The sequence below is a fragment of the Gossypium hirsutum genome, chromosome A08 (genome assembly GCF_007990345.1).
Source record: "Gossypium hirsutum isolate 1008001.06 chromosome A08, Gossypium_hirsutum_v2.1, whole genome shotgun sequence".
NCBI lineage: Eukaryota > Viridiplantae > Streptophyta > Magnoliopsida > Malvales > Malvaceae > Gossypium > Gossypium hirsutum.
Window position 1 is genome coordinate 16,216,284 of NC_053431.1, and position 16,531 is coordinate 16,232,814.

The 16,531-nt window shown below is 32.2% G+C and overlaps 1 long non-coding RNA gene across 2 annotated transcripts; it reads left to right on the forward strand.

Moving 5' to 3' along the window:
- Positions 1–10,520: 10,520 nt before the first annotated feature.
- Positions 10,521–12,254, forward strand: LOC107952031 (uncharacterized). 2 transcript variants are annotated; one of them, XR_001698716.2, is made up of 2 exons: positions 10,521–11,144; positions 11,375–12,254. It is a non-coding gene; the product is annotated as an uncharacterized lncRNA (long non-coding RNA). The 2 variants fall into 2 exon arrangements; XR_005899549.1 differs by having other exon boundaries at positions 10,521–11,157; positions 11,375–12,018.
- The last annotated feature ends 4,277 nt before the right edge of the window (positions 12,255–16,531 follow it).

Here is a 16,531-nt window from a genome sequence, read left to right on the forward strand (position 1 = left end):
ATTACTTGCCGCCTAAGTAACCCTAAAGTAGCTAAATTTTCGCTACATGTTGCCCTAGTTCTTCCTTATATAAACCCCTCTCCATTCTACTAATTTTCATATCCCTCAAAGCAATTTGCTTAACCCTTAAAAAAATCCCTAAATATCTTTTTTTTGCCTTCAACCTCAAATCCCGAAAGAAATCTTAGTTCTTTTCCCTTTTTGTCGAAACCATCGATTGCCGTCGTAAGAAGATTGTCGGAGCACCAATGTTGGGGCTGCACATTGCTGTTGTCGTCGCCACATGCCACCATTGCTGTCGTACATTGTTGTTTCTGCCATACCATCCTTGCTGTCGCAAGATTTTCGTCGTAGCAAGTCCTTACCCACCTTATCGATTTTCTTTTTCCCTTTGTGCAGAAACTTGGCCAATTTTCAAGAAAAGATACCATGTCTCGTAAAAGAACTAGATCTTCAAAGACTACTCCTGAAAACCTGATTTTGATAGGTGAAGAAGTGAAAGAGTGATTTGATTCAATCTTCAAGCATTAACTTATGAAGCAGGAAAAAGGTTTTGACTTGAAGAGTAATGATTTGATGGTTGTTCCTATACCGATTGGAAAGAAAATCAATGCTCTCAAGTGGGAACGATTTTGTGATGTTGGTTCAGTTCCCAATGATGAACTAGTACGAGAATTCTATGCTAGTTTGACTATGCAAGATGTTACTGAGGTCATCATTCGAAAGAAAAATGTACCTCTTACTTCTAAGTCCATCAATGATTTGTTTAATTTACTTGATGTTGAAGAAGATGAGTACTACCCTATGATGAACAATATCAATTGGGATTTTTTTCAACAAGTACTTGATGTTGTGACAAATCCGGGATCCCAATGGATTATAAGAAAGTATGGGAGCCATTCTTGACGAAGGGAATACCTAAAAATAGTAGCAAAGGTATGGTTTTATTTCGTTTGCTACAGTTTTATGCCTATCTCACATAGTTCCACCATGTTGATGGAACGGATGCTCTTATTATATGCAATCTTGACAGAAAATTCCATTAATTTTGGGAAAATTATTCTCAAGGAGATTCATGATTGTGCTAAAAAGAAGACAGGAAGTGCTTATTTCCCATCATTAATCACTTCACTTTGCTTAAGGGCCCATGTTAAAACACACGCAAATCTGAAGGGGCAATATGTTCAAGGGTGCATTACAAATCATGATCTTGAAAGGTTAGTAGAGAAGGTGCATGAGCTGAATCAAGGTGAGCAAGAAGAGCCAACTGAGCCAGATAACGAGGAGTTAACAAATGAAACTGAAACTGAAGGTAATTTAGTTACAGATACTGAAGAAGAAGAATCTGACAAGGAATCGAACAGTCCTAAACCAGTTGAAGGATCTGCAACCCCTGAACCAAGGGTTGAGCCAGAAGAAGAACCACTTAAGCTAAGTATTGAACCTAAATCTACAACTCCTATGCCGACTTCTGCAACTGCTTCAAAGAAATCAGAGTTGTCAATTTTGATATATATGTGCAAGTTCATGCACAATCAACAAAAAACTTACTAGGAATATGCAAAAATTAGAGATGACTCAATTCGAAATCCTTTTAAGAATATCCCTAATACTTATGTTCCTGAGTTCCCAGATGCTATCTTTAAGACATGGATGGAAGGTACTGACTATGCAAGCGGAGATGGAGCTGAAAAAGATAAGGGGAATGAGTCAGAAAAATAAAAGGGGGGATTCTTGTCTTGTTATTTATTTAATTATTTTTTGCTCATTAGGAATTTATTTCTTTCATAATTAGATTTAATTTCTGCAGAATAAAATGTAGCAAGCATGAATAAACTTAACATTTCTTTAGAAAGAAAAAGACTAAGTGATGTGGTAATGGGAATGAACATGTCTAGGATTGAGTTATTAGGAAAGATTTGGTATTTAAGTAGTCTTAATGACTCACCTCTCTTTCTTTACAACCCTACCTGGTGTTCAGTTTTCATTCATTACTTTGTTTTTGCAATGAGGGCATTACTTCTTTTTACAGGGGGTAAGGCAAATAAATTGCTCAAAATTTTAAATTTTTCAAGTATGTTTTCAATCATTTCTTTAATAAGTATGTTTTAATAAATGAATATTTAGAGACATTTTTTGTTAATGAGATAGTTTGTATGCAAGTATGAATGATGATTTTATCTGAGTGAAAGTATGTTATCATAAAGAATGGAATGCTTGTATGATTTTAGCCTTAGTAATGTTTGTCATGAAAACCTAGTTTCTCTTGAGATTAGACATGTATGAAGGTTTATATCTTCAGAATTGACTTAGTAACTTTCTTAAGGCGAAATCCTAGGGGACATAAAAATCTAAAATGATATAGGCACTATTTTTTTGGATTGTTTGACCTTTTTCAAGCAAACCCTATGATATTAGACCCTTGAAACTGTAATTTTGAGCTTAAAGGCTTGCTTGTTGCAATGAGCCTACATTATAAGCCACATTACCATCTTTTAAAGTTATCCTAATTTTGTGCACCCATTGTAACTAAAGTTGTCTTGGTAATCAACATTTGAGGAAATTTTCAAAAAGATGTATGTGCTCATACTAAAAAAAAAAGAACGAATGAGGAGTGAAGAAAAGTTTGCTCAGTCTCCAAAAAGGAAAAATGTATGAACTTGAGTTCAAAATAAGTTTGGGTGTGTTCCAAAGGTTCACTTAAAGAAAAAAGCTATATTTCGAGATATCCAAGACAAAGTTAAAGGTTAGATTTTGAAACCAAAATGTCCCATCTCTTAAAATCCCTACCTTTAGCCGAGCCCCATTACAACCTTATAAAAGACCTATTGATTTGATAATTATGGCACTTACATTAGTGGAGAGGAAGTACTCAGTTTAATATATAAAGATCATAAATAAGCCTTATGATTGCTTGCTTGATTGATAAGAAATTATGTTGAATGAAGAATGTTATGTGTAACTGTGACATACATACAAACTATGATTCACATTGGCATAATTTGAAACTTAGTATAAAATTCTATAAATGTTTGCATATGAATTACTTGTTACTAAAGAAAATGTATGAACATGAAGTTATTAATGCATGATTATGGGACAAAGATTGATGCTACTTACATAGTTAGCGATTTTGCCTTAGCGAGACCTTTTTGCTGTGCATAAACATTACTCGGGACGAGTAATGATTTAAGTTTGAGAGTGTGTAAATTGAAAAATATATAGGATTTTTCCTATGTAATTTAACACCTTCTTACTTAAATTTGTTGTTAAAACTAAGTAATTTTTTTAATAAATTAATGAAATATGTGAAAATATGAAATTAGGACATATAAATTATTAAAATGTGATTTTATGCTTTATTATATAGTTTTCATGCATAAAATGACTTATTTTATATTGATTTGAACATATGACATTTTTTAAGACATAAAATGGGCCATGCATGATTAAATTAAATAATAAAATATAAAATTATATTTAATAAATCATTTTAAATATTTCATTAATAATTTGGGTTGTAATTAATTATTTAAATTGAATAAATTTTATTCTTCGGTACTTTAACTTATTGATTTATTTTGGACAAGTCTGATAGCTTTGTTGGATTACAAAAACGTCCAAATTAAAGACCAAGTCAACCCAAATTCAGCTACACATGGCTGTCCATTTAAACCACTTTTTGGTTTAATTACACAAGGTCCTTGCATTGTTAAAGAAATTAGAGATTTGCCCGAAGATTTACATTTGACTGAGTCTCAGTCCTGAGTTATTATGGCATTTAAATTGCTTAAAAATCAAGCAAAAATCAACTCAAATTCCACTAATTGTGGCCGGCCACTGATGGAAGAAGTTTGAAGAGACTAAACCCAACTATTTTTAGCAAACTACCCACCTCTCTTTACCTATAAATAAGACCCCTTCATTCCCTCATTCATCATCCCTCATCCATCATCATTCTCTCTTCTCTCTCAATTCTCTTAGCATTTTTCCATTTCTCACGCCTAGCATTATCTCTTCATAGAGATTTTAGCAATTAAATCCTCTTAAACAGCCCTTGGTCGGCCATCCTGGAGAGCCATCAGCAAATGAGCAAAGTGAAGAAACGAAGGAGCCTCGTTAGTCAGAGTCTTGGGTGACAGCCACTTTGATTTGGGTTTAATCTTTATTTTCTTTAATTTAATCTAAAAAAATTTTCTATGTGTTCTTTGTTGTTATTTACAACAATGTTAGCTTAATTTTGTTTAAGCTAGGATGATTGCTTTGATTAAATAATATTTATTTGATTCATGCTTATAATGTTTGTGCCTCAATCGATCATGTTTTCAATTAAAATCAAGTCTGCATTTCATTCATACGTGATTAAAATGCACCTGAATTAGTTGAGCAATCCTAACCAGATGACGGCTAGCGGACACATAATTGAAATGTGCATGTTCAAGTTAGATCCTAACCTGATTAAATTGCAGGTTGCATAACAACTCTAACCAAGCTCTGTTATCTGCATAGTTTTTAGATTTGGATGATTAAACTATTTCAAACCTAACATGTCCTTGTTACCTCACACGAATGATAAGAAACCCTTAGTAAATAAGGATTAGTAAAATGCGTATTTACTAAGTAAAGGATTCCCAAAGTGTAACAGCCCGGTTTAGACCTTAGTCGGAATAGTGGTTTTGAGGCCACAAATTCGAGTCAAAAAAATATTTTTAATATTATTTTTTGTGCTTGTTATATGTGAATTGATATGTGTGAAATTTTCGTGATTTAATTTTACCGTTTGTGAGCTTAATTTGCAAAAAGGACTTAATCACATAGAATGCAAAAGTTGCATATTACTTTGTTAAAAGTGTTAAATTGACTTTGGCTTTTAAAGTAAGGGTCCTTGCATGGAAATTATACCATTTGAATGGTGAGTGGATATTAATGGACATCTATTATATGTTTATTATATGTTTTAATAAAGGCTATTTTAGTAAATGGATTAATAAAGGTTATATTAAAAAAATAAATTTTAAGTTTTCATCTTTCTCCTTGCCGAAATTAAAAAGAAAAAGAAGAGAAAATAAGAGTTTTAAGGTTTGGCACTCACATTGGATAATTTAGGTATGAGTTTTGTTTGGTTTTTGATGATTTCTACGTTTTTGTGATCGTTGCTTAGTAATCTATCAAGCCCATGTCTCAATTTTTGATTTTTTTGATGAATTTGAGTTATGCCATTATTGATTTTATGAGTTTTATAATTTTAGTAGATGAAATATGGAAGCTTGATGATAGATACATATGTTTTGTATTGGGATTTTTGATGAATTTGAGTAATTTGGGCTAATTGTGAAAATGAGATTTTTAGGGACTAAAATGTGAAATAAATGAAATGTGTGGGCTTGTATAAGCTAAGTGAATATTCAACCTAATATGTGTAGAAGGGAAATTTGTGTATTTTGTGATTTTATGAATTAGGGACTAAAGTGATAAAATGTGAAAATGTGAGGACCAATTTGTAAAATGCCCTAAATATGTGTATATGTATTGAATTGAATGATTTTTTGAATAATAGGGTTAATTTTTAATCCATATAGATCAAGAAAAGAGGAATTCAGATTTAGATCGAGGAAAATCGAAGATTATCGAGTAAACAATCCGAATCGTCAATTCTGAGTACGAACTAAGTTCGTACATGATAAATGATGTTACAATTTATGTTTTAATGTTTTGATAATATATAAATTGTATATATTTGAGCTTGGTTTGAACATGATGATAAATCGACTATGTTCGCACTAAGTGTGCGATTCAAACAATTTCGGCTATAAATAGCACTAAGTGTGCGAGTTGGAATAGCTTTGGCTGTATAAGGCACTAAGTGTGCAATATCGGGATAACTTCAGTTAGTTGAGATGGCACTAAGTGTGCGAGATCTTTATAGTTTCGGTTAATCATTAATGCACAAAGTGTGCGAATTCCTAAAGCATGGAAAGACTTCTGAATGAATTAATGTATTTGAACAAGATGTGAGAATGAAATGAATAAATACGGGAAAGTTCAAGTATGCTCGATACCTATGTGGTAGATGATACTATGTGTATGAAGCTTGATGAATTCGTATGAACATATTAAATGAGATGGAATAGAATTGATGGATGCATTGTGAACTACTAAGTGTTTATTAGTTGATGTTTTGTATTATATAAACTATTGATTATTTACGGTACGAACTTACTAAGCTCTAAAGCTTATTGTATGAAATGTTCTTTGTTTTACAGTGTTATAAAGCTAGCTTAGATCTGAGGATCGTCAGCGACATCAGTCACACTATCGGATAACTATTGTGGTACCATTTTGAGAGTTGTATATATGGTATATGGAATGTATAGGCTAGTATCATTTTGATATGTTTTGTGTTGTGAATATTAGCCATGAGTTTTGGCTTGCAGATGTTGATATGTATTGTCTCTTAAGTTGGCCTAAATGGTGTGTTTGATAAGTAAGTTATATGATGTATATATTACTTATATGATGGTTTAATTGTGAAATGTTGAGTAGTAAATTGGATGTTGTTTCAATGGCATGGAATATGTATGAATTGGTTGATTTGGTTACATATAAATGTATGCAAATGATGCAAAAATGTTGTGGATTTGGTGTGATTGAGATAGGTGGGAAATGTGGCTTAAACCAAGCCTAATTTCACCCCACACGGTTGAGCACACAGGCGTGTGTCTCGACTGTGTGTCTACTATAACTTAGTTATACAAGTCAGTCTCGAGTATGGCCTAGACACACGGGCGTGTTTGGTGGCCGTGTGAGGCACACAGCTTTGGCACATAGGCGTGTGTGGCCATTTCGAAGGGTACACAGGCTAGACACATGGGCGTGTGGTCGGCCATGTGACCTAAGTCAGTTTCGATCATGGCCAAGGCACACAAGCGTTTCTTAAGGTCGTGTGGTGAAGTCAGTATGTATACCCTGTTTGCCACACCTAGACACATGGACGTGTCTAATGCCGTGTGAGGCACACGGCCTATTCACACGGCCGTGTGACCTTTATAACTTTGAAAAATGTTTAAGTTTCAAAAATTTTGTATGAGCTCAGTTTAGTCCCGACCCCTTTCTAAAGCATGATTAAGGTCTCGTTGACCTTCGTAAGGGACTCTATAATGATGTGTGACCTTAATGCTATGATGTTTGCGAAATGAATGCGAAATGTTTAGATGTGTCTGATAATGCCTCTTTACCCTAGTCTGGCGACGGATACAGGTTAGGGGTGTTACAAAAAGGACCTAAAGTGATTTCCAAACTCATAAAAGATCTAGTTGCCATAGAATGTTTTTCCGAATCTTATTTAACATGTTGATAATAAATTGAGTTTAATTAAATTAATTGTCCTAGTTTTTTATGTTATAATTGTTGCAAATTGTGTTTAATTTTGCTAAATTCTATTTCATTCATATAGTTTGCATACTTAGGATAATTTGCATTAGGGATCATTGCATTTAGTTTAATATATTTTAATCATCACTTCTCAACCATATTGTGTTTTTCTTTACCAAATTGTTAAGGGTAATTTTACAATCAAGTGATTTAACACAAATACAATCCCTCTAGAGACGATAACTCGATACTTACTTATTACTTGATAACGACTTTCTACACTTGCACAAACCTACACGTTACAAGTTTTTGGCGTCGTTGCCGGGGATTGTTAACTGTTGCTATAGTCATTTTTGTGTGAAATTAGTTACTTCCAATTTGGTTTATTTCTAGCATTACTAACTTGTTCTTTTTAATTTTGTGATTTTCTTTTCAGGTGTTTATGAGCATAGATTGAATTATTGATTTACTTTCTGTAGACCCTGAAATTGAGCGAACTTTCAGACAAAGAAGACGTGAATGAACAGCTCAAAGACAAGTCGAGATGGACCTTGGAAATTAGAATCAAGACCAAGGTAAAGAAGTCGATCATGAAAATCAAAGGTCATCTTGCCAAACTTGTTTTGGAAAGACCACAAGTTAGCTTACCTAACAACATTGAAACTAACTGAAAGGAGAAAATCCACGTAATCACTATTTGAAACGTGGAAGGGTTAGTCGAGGTGAAAAAAAAGTCGAAGCTAGAAGCTGTTGTGAAAAGTGATAAAGTTGAGTAGAGTAAGAAAGAGTATAAGTCGGAAATTAACAAACCACGAGTTCCAAATCTAGTAGCATTGAAAAGAGACCACTTAAAAGAACAATATGGTTAATTTCTTGAACTCTTAAAAAAATTGCACATTAACTTACCATTTGTTGAAGCCCTTTCACAAATGCCAAAGTATGTAAATTTTTTAAAGGAGCTATTAATAAATAAAAGGAAGTTGGACGACTTGTCGACTGTAGAGCTCAATGCAGTTTGCTCGGCCATTCTCCAAAACGAACTACCCAAAAAACTTAAATATCTAGGGAGTTTTACTATTCCTTATCTTAGTGGTAGTTTAAATGTTGAAAAAGCTTTGGTTGATTTTGGGTATAGTATAAATGTCATGCCTTATAAGATGTTCAAACAACTTGGTCTTGGGGAACCCAAACCCACTAGGATGTGTATTCAATTAATGGATAGATCAATTAGATATCCTAGGTGTATTATTAAGGATGTACTTGTGAAAGTTGATAAATTTATATTCACCGTTGATTTTGTTGCATTGGACATGGATGAGGATATTGAGGTACCTATGATATTAGGTCGACCCTTTTTAGTCACTGCTAGAACTGTTATTGATGTGAGTACTAGTGAACTTGTGCTTTGTGTAGGTGATGAAAAGATTACTCTTCAAGCACATGATTTTGTGAGAATCCTTAGTGAGTGAGATGATACTAATTGTTCTATTAATGTTAATAATAATGTGGCTCAACGTTCTTTGTAGGAAATCCCTCATGAAAACATTTTGGAGCCATATTTTATTTAAAGTGATAGAACTCGAGGGACAAGTGAAGAGCGAATGGTACAGCTCGATGAACTAAATGAATGGCGAATGAAAGTTGATGAGAAATCGAGAAAGCAAAAGGAAGTAACAAAGCAACGCCATGATGTGCATGTAAAGAGAATGAACCGATTCAAAGTTGGGACAAAATGCTATTAGACAAATTGAATCCACAAATTTTTCCTTAAGAGTTTAATTCAAGAGGGTCTGAACTATGTGTGGTAGAAACCATTTTTCCATTCGGTACAATTGATGTAACACATCCTAAATACGACACATTCAAGATAAAATGTGATCGTCTCAAACTTTATTTTGGTGGTGAAACTAATAACTAAGGGTGAGTATTCGATCGGGTCGAGTCGAATCGAGTCAAAAATTTTCGAGTTAGTCTAGTTGACAAATCCTATTTTAGCAACGAACTCAGTTTGAAATTTTTTCGAATCGAATCGAATCGAGTCAAAAAATTTTGAGTCAAATCGAGTCGAGTTAATGAATCCTATTATTTATACTTAATGTTGTGTTTAGATGGACCGATTTTTAACTAGTAGATGAAGTACAAGATTATTTAACTACATGAATAATATAATGATTTAGTCTTTTAACTTAATGAGTAAACATTTATCCAAACGACTTAGTTTTACCTTTTAACTTAATTATTTTGAATTTTAACTTTTAATAAAGTAAACATTTATCAAAACTACGTAGTTTTGTCTTTTCTTATTTGGATTTTCGAATAACTCGAATTGTGTAATTCATATTCGAGTTAAACCAAAAAACTTAATTTTTTTATTCGAGTTGATCCGAATAACTTGATTAACTCAAATAACTCGAACTATTTAATTCAAAATTTGAATTTTTTATCGAGTTTTTCAAATCGAATCGGATTTTGCTCTCCCCTACTAATAACGAAAGATAGGAGCTTCAGCTCCAAGATCCGCCTTAACCGTTAACTTGAAAAGGGAAGTCGATCTTAGACTCTAAATAAGCGCTTATCGGGAGGCAACCCGAGTGTTTTTATTTTTTTAGTTTACTTTCATTTTTTTTGAAACAAAAACAAAAAAAAACCAATATATATACTATAGTTTTTTTTATCACATTAAAAAAATAAAAAAATTGAAATTAATTTTTTTAATTTTTTGAAAAAAATTGAAAAGAAAAAATTGAAAAATAGAAAAAAAATTACACAAAAAAATTGAAAAATGACTTTTGAAAAAAAATTGAATTTTTTTGAAAAAAATAAGTAATCCACATGTCTTGGGGGTGATCCACACGACCGTGTGGTACACACGGACTGGACACATGGGTGTGTCTCAGGTCGTGTGCATAATGGAGCTAATTTTTTCAATTATAATTTAACTCACACGGGCATAGAGAGTTACACGGGCTGGAGATATAACCGTGTGAGACACACGACCTAGCACATGGACGTGTAGTAAACTGTATTTCTTACACGGGCTCACACACGGGCGTGTAATAAAGCGTGTGGCTCACATGGGCTTACACAAGCGAACAATCATGGTACATAGGCGTATCCCAGGCGTGGAGGCTAGAGCTTTTTTTTTTTATGCTTTAAATGGCACACAGGTTGAGTGTTGGTAGGCCACACGGCTATGTTGCCCATATGGCCATGTAGCCTAGTTCAAGGCTAGGGTTTCCTTCTTTTTGTCTTCTATTTTTCATTCTTATTCTTATATTATTATTATTTTTTCTTCTTTGTCCTTCTTCACAAGCCACTGCTTACCAACCCCCCTAAAAAACCCTAGCTGCAGACCACTTCATCGTCGCGCCATACCAGCCACCGGTCTCTTACCCTTTTCGATCTCTTCCCTCGTCGCTCTATTTCTGTCGCTGCCCAAAACTCCCTTTTTTCATCCACTGCTCTGCGTGATCCCCTCCCTCCATCTTCCTTAATTGACTTCCCTTTCCGTCGATCTCCCTCTCCCCCTCGCTGGTTTGTGCACGCCACCTTCGTTCAAAGCCCACGCCTAGGCATTCTTATCCCTTTTCCGATCTCAACCACCATACACACACACACACCATTCCCTTCTCCGTTGCTTTTTGACCACATCCCCGTCTCCTCTACCACTTTCCACCATCAGTCATACCCCAGATCTACCTTCAATCACCACTGTTCATGCCGACCACCGCACTTCAATGCCGTTTGTCCCTATCGCCGCTTATGCCACCGTGGTAAACAACCCAAGTTTGTGTCCCCTCCATTCCTATTTTTGTATTTTAGTTCATTAATATTATTTATTATTTATTATTAGTAGTTTATTATTATTTTGACTATTATGTATTTAATTTCTTTCATTCTGTTTTGCTATAGTAGGTTTTGTTTTTAATTGTAGCTAATAGTTTTAGTATTATTCTTTAGTTAGTTTTGTTTAATGTGGTGGTTGTGATTGGCTTTTGTGTAGGTGTATATTCTAACAGGTGTCGCTATTTCACCGTTTCTGGATATTGTACATTCGAATACTGTCAATACTGAATTTGTTTTTTTTATAGGATAGGTGGCAATGTTATTACTTACTTGTCCTGCTGGAATTTTCTACATATTTTTTGTTCCCTTGCCATGCGAACCTATCTCTTTTCTCCCCCCTGTCACTGAGTCACCTTAAGGCTGCTTCTGTTGTTACTCTTGAGGATCTTTCTGAACGGTTTAATCGTTTCTAGCAGCAATGCTTTGATTGGTTCGATAGCATTGACTGGGCTTTGCATTAGATTCGCCTGCACCTCCATATCTCTCATCCTGATCATGCGCCTCGCGACCCCGACACCTCTCACAACGCCGATCACTGACCTGATTTCATTTTATCGACTTTAGTTATTTTTATTTTCGGTTCTACTTTTATTTATTTTATTTGTGAGACTTTTATTTTATTTTTATTATGAACTTTTATTTTATTTTTATTATTTTGATCGTTGTTTTTGTTTGAGTTTGTAATCTCTTTATCTTTTTATTTATTTTTGTTTATCTTCTTATTAGTTTGCTCAGAATCATACATTTTATTTAGAATTGCTCACGATTTTAATTTTCACTCTTTTGGCGATTTCATTCCAATTCAGGGCAATGTATCCGTTATGATATTGTGCTTATTATGTGATCAAAATTGAAGTGCGGCATTGAGGGCAATGTACATCTTAAGTGCGAGGAAGAATTTATATGTTTATGTGATATAGCCCCTGAATTATTGTTTGTGTTTAAGTAATTTTCTAGAACCTAACATTGAAGTAATTTATTTTAAGTTGGAGTTTTTATTGATTCAATTCTGGAATAATTTTTGGATTTTTTTTGCATTGTGTGATTTATACTTTAAGATACGAGAGAGTCAAGCATTATAAGTTATTTTTTAGAAATTATAATTTCAGGTTGTCTCCCTGAACTAAAAAATTACTTTAAAATTTTAAATTTGCAAGTTTGACATCAAAATCATAATTTTCTGTGAGCTTTTGAGCCTATAAAGTATGTATTTTATTTCGTGCTTATTTTATTTTTGGTTGAGAGTATGTCAACTTGATTTGTTGTTCTAGAATTTCCTTCGGTTATGCATGTCGAGATTACATCATTGATTTGATATACCGAGATAATAGAGACACTTAGGATTTAACCCACTTAACCTGTAAAAAGCTTACCTATTGAATTAAACCTTAGTAGGCCCCATTGATCTTAACATATTTTTAATCCGTTTTTATTAACCCATAACCCATATGTATGTTGTAAAATTATCCTTTTTATTAACTCCCTTTTTGTCGAGATTTGATTTGGTTGGTTGCCTAACAATGATTAATTTTTTGAATTGCTAAATTTTATTTTTGTTCTAAAAAAATAAAAAAAGAAAAAAGAAAAAAAATTGATTGAGCTTGAATTGTTAGTTGCATATTCTGTTAAAAACTTGTTTTTATTCTTGATTAGTCTTGGTGATGTAAATTATGCTAATTCAACAACTGATTGTTTTTCTAGTTTGGTAACTTATCAACTCGATCCCGATTATAACTAACTTTTCTGGCATTTTCCATATGCTTAACCTAAACCCCATTACAACCTTTTAAATACCTTTTAATTGGTATGACATCTCATTTTATAGTGGTGGAAGCAAGCTTATGGTAATAGCATTTATCGTTCGACTGTTGAGTGCCTAATATTTGATTTTCAAGCAAGCTTCTGGTAATGGCATTTCTCGTTCAACTATTGAGTGCCTAATATTTTAACCTTAAACACTTTGAATGCTTTAAGTAATCTTGAGTGAGAATGTAAATTCTTGTTGACTTTTAAATTTAAGATAATTATTTAAATAAGAGGAGGCACTTACGTTTTTGTGCTTTAAAAAATTTCGGCTTGGATTGCTTGAATCTTTAGTGTTCTTTTGGTTGAATTTTCAATGCATGATTGTTTGCGAATTATCTTGAAATATTATTGATGAAAATAAAAAATTGAGAAAAGTTAATTTGAATGTGGGGGTTGAGAATTTTTCTTTAGGACAAGCAAACGTTTAAGTGTGGGGATATTTGATAAATGCCAAAAGTAACATGTTTTAATCTTGTTATTAATGTGTTTTTGGATGATTATTCGATTTAAAATGGTGAATTATATGTTTCTAATCCTTTAAATTCATGTTTTTCTACTTAGGAAAGCATTTGGGAGCAAAATGAGCGGTAAACAAGCAAAAATTGAAAAATCAGAGTAAGTTTTAGGAGCCACATGGGCTTGGCACACGACTGTGTGGAAATCACAAAGTGCACTCCAAACATACAGAAAATCACATTTTTTTAAGTTTTTCGGGCATTCTAAGACCTATACATGACAATAGTAAGAAGAGGGGAGTAAGCTGTTAGAGAATATTTAAGGAAACAACTAAAAAAAACACCATTGGAATTAACTTTGAAGCAGATTTTTATCAAGTTTGAAGACCTCCTTTTGATTTCTTTGAAACTTATTATGAGTTTCTTTATTTCTTGTGGTTATACTATCTTTGAGATGTTTTTATTTGCTATTATGAACTAATTTTCCGAATACCTAGGGAAATAAACCCTAGGACGAATTTTGTTATTTGATTTCTATTTTTACGCAATAAATACTTGGGCTTGTTCTCATTTATGTCTACTTAATTCTAGGTTTAAAATTTTTAAGCAATTAATCCATGTTTGATGTGCTTAAATCAGAGGACGAATAGACTCTGTTTAAGAATAGATCTAGCATAATTGAGTGGATTTGAATGCAATCCTAGAAATAGGACGACATAAATCTATCGGATTAGAATCAAATGTAATAAGGGATCCATAATTCGAGTTAAATGCGATAATAAGAGTTTTAATTAGAAAGAAATTTCAATTAATCAACCTAGAGTTAGCTGCTCTTACTCTTGAAAGTGATATTAGCATAATTTAGATATTTCTTCGGATCAAGATACTAAGTGAAGAAACTGTTTAATTTAGATTGATAATGATAGATGAAATCTAGGTGGATTATTTCCTGGGTATTGTTTCACTTCTTGATTGTTTACTCGATTATTTTCCCGATCTATTCTTTGTCGTGTTCTTTAGTTAATTTAATTAGTTAATTTTAGTTTTTAATTAATCATTCCAATTTGCCGGTTAAATAATAGAAAGACGGTAATTACTAGTACTTTTAATCGTTGTGGGAATGATATCTTTACTCACCGTAATTATACTATTAATTGATAGGTGCATTTGCTTTTGTTGAAATTTTAGTTAGTTTACGGCTACAATCAAAGGTAACAATTCTTATAGTGAATTAAAAAAATCTTTAATGATGAAAAGCTAAACTATAAATCCTTTAGCCACACTATTTATATGGTAAGTTGTCATGTTTATGTGGGAAGAGAACAAATTACTCAAAAAATTTAATATGATCTACTTTTGAGTAATATATGACTAAATTATTTGGTTGATTTTGAAATTGATTAAAGTATTTACTTTTATTTTATTAGGCTTGTGAAATCTCGTTACTAGTTTTCTTGGTAACAACTATAAATTTTATTTTTCATCTTTTAACTTATTATAATAATTTTATATAATTAATTTTTTAAAATTAATTGAATTAAAACTCAAGATATAAATATATAATAAATTTCGAATTTAGATATTCAAAACCAAAAATTTCTACCTTTACCATGAGAGTCGGACACTTAAGGTAGAAACTTAACTAAAAAGAACAAATCTTTTGATGAAAACATATTATATCGGAATCAATTTCACCAAAATTTGACGTTAATAATGGAAAGCAACAATGTAACTCTAGGCAGTAGGACAAAGTTATGATATGATATCTTCATATCATAAAATAGTATTGGTATTATTTTGGTCACTCTAATTAAGATAATTGCTTGCGTAAAAAAAAACCCGTTAATCCATTAATAGATTGTTGATGGGACATTTTTTTTACTTTTGACTAAAACTAGGGATATCTTTATAATTAGTCGAAAATATTTTTCTTTTTGGTTTATTTGATACCGTTCTCCAATGCCTAGCTTTCCATAGTCGAGAACTTTTAGCTTTTAAGGAAAATTTTGATAACCTTTTGGAGTTTTATATGAATCAAAATAGGCTATCACCACTACCACCACCACCATCATTTGGATCTAAAAAACAAAAAGTGGAAGAAAGCTATAAACTTACATGAAAATTGTCGTCATTAGAATCGAAAATCAGTAACAAAAGGAAGAAACCTGAACAAGAACAACTTGAAAAGGTGATAGAAAGCTATCGACTTAAACAAAAGTGACCATCGTTATCATTGAAATCCGAAAAGGAGATAGGTAAACCCAAAGAAGAAGAGCTTGAAAACATAACAGAAAGGTATAAACTTAAACGAAAGCGACCATTGTCTTCATCGAAACCCAGAAGGAGATTGTTAAACTCGAAAAAAGCTTGAAAATGTGACAAAGCTATAAACTTCAATGCAAACACCCATTGTCTTCATGGGAGCTCGAAAGGAGATCGATAAATCTGAAGAAAAGCTTGAAAATGTGATAGAAAGCTATCATCTTCCACTAGAGAATCTACAAGTTATAGTACTGGGATTAATGACATTGGGAAACAAGTGTTGAATTAGTGACCAATTCATAGTTTATGAGTTATCAAATTAAATTAATTAATTTATCAATAGTTTATAAATTTATAATGTTCTAAATTCATAATAAAAAATTAATTAGGGAACTTAATAATTTATTGAGTTAATGTTTTTTATTTCACTCATTCAAGATTTTTTTCATTTAATAAAATATGATTAATATATTTTTTCATGTGAAATTTAAATATTTTATTAAGATAAATTTTAATTAATATTTTTTTATTTAATAAATTTACCTATATGAAATAACTAAAATTTTGCTTAAAAATTTCGATAATATGCTATTATAAAGAATTGATCTACTAACAAACATGTTATTATTATTATGAGTGAAAAATTGTTATAAAAAATTAAAATAAAACATGAAAAATTGTATGTAGTAAATATATTGGAAAAATAAGGCGAATAGGTCATTTTTTAATTAATTAGGCCTTTAGGCCAGTTTTAAAATTAATTAGGGAAATAAGTCAATTTAAATGAAAAG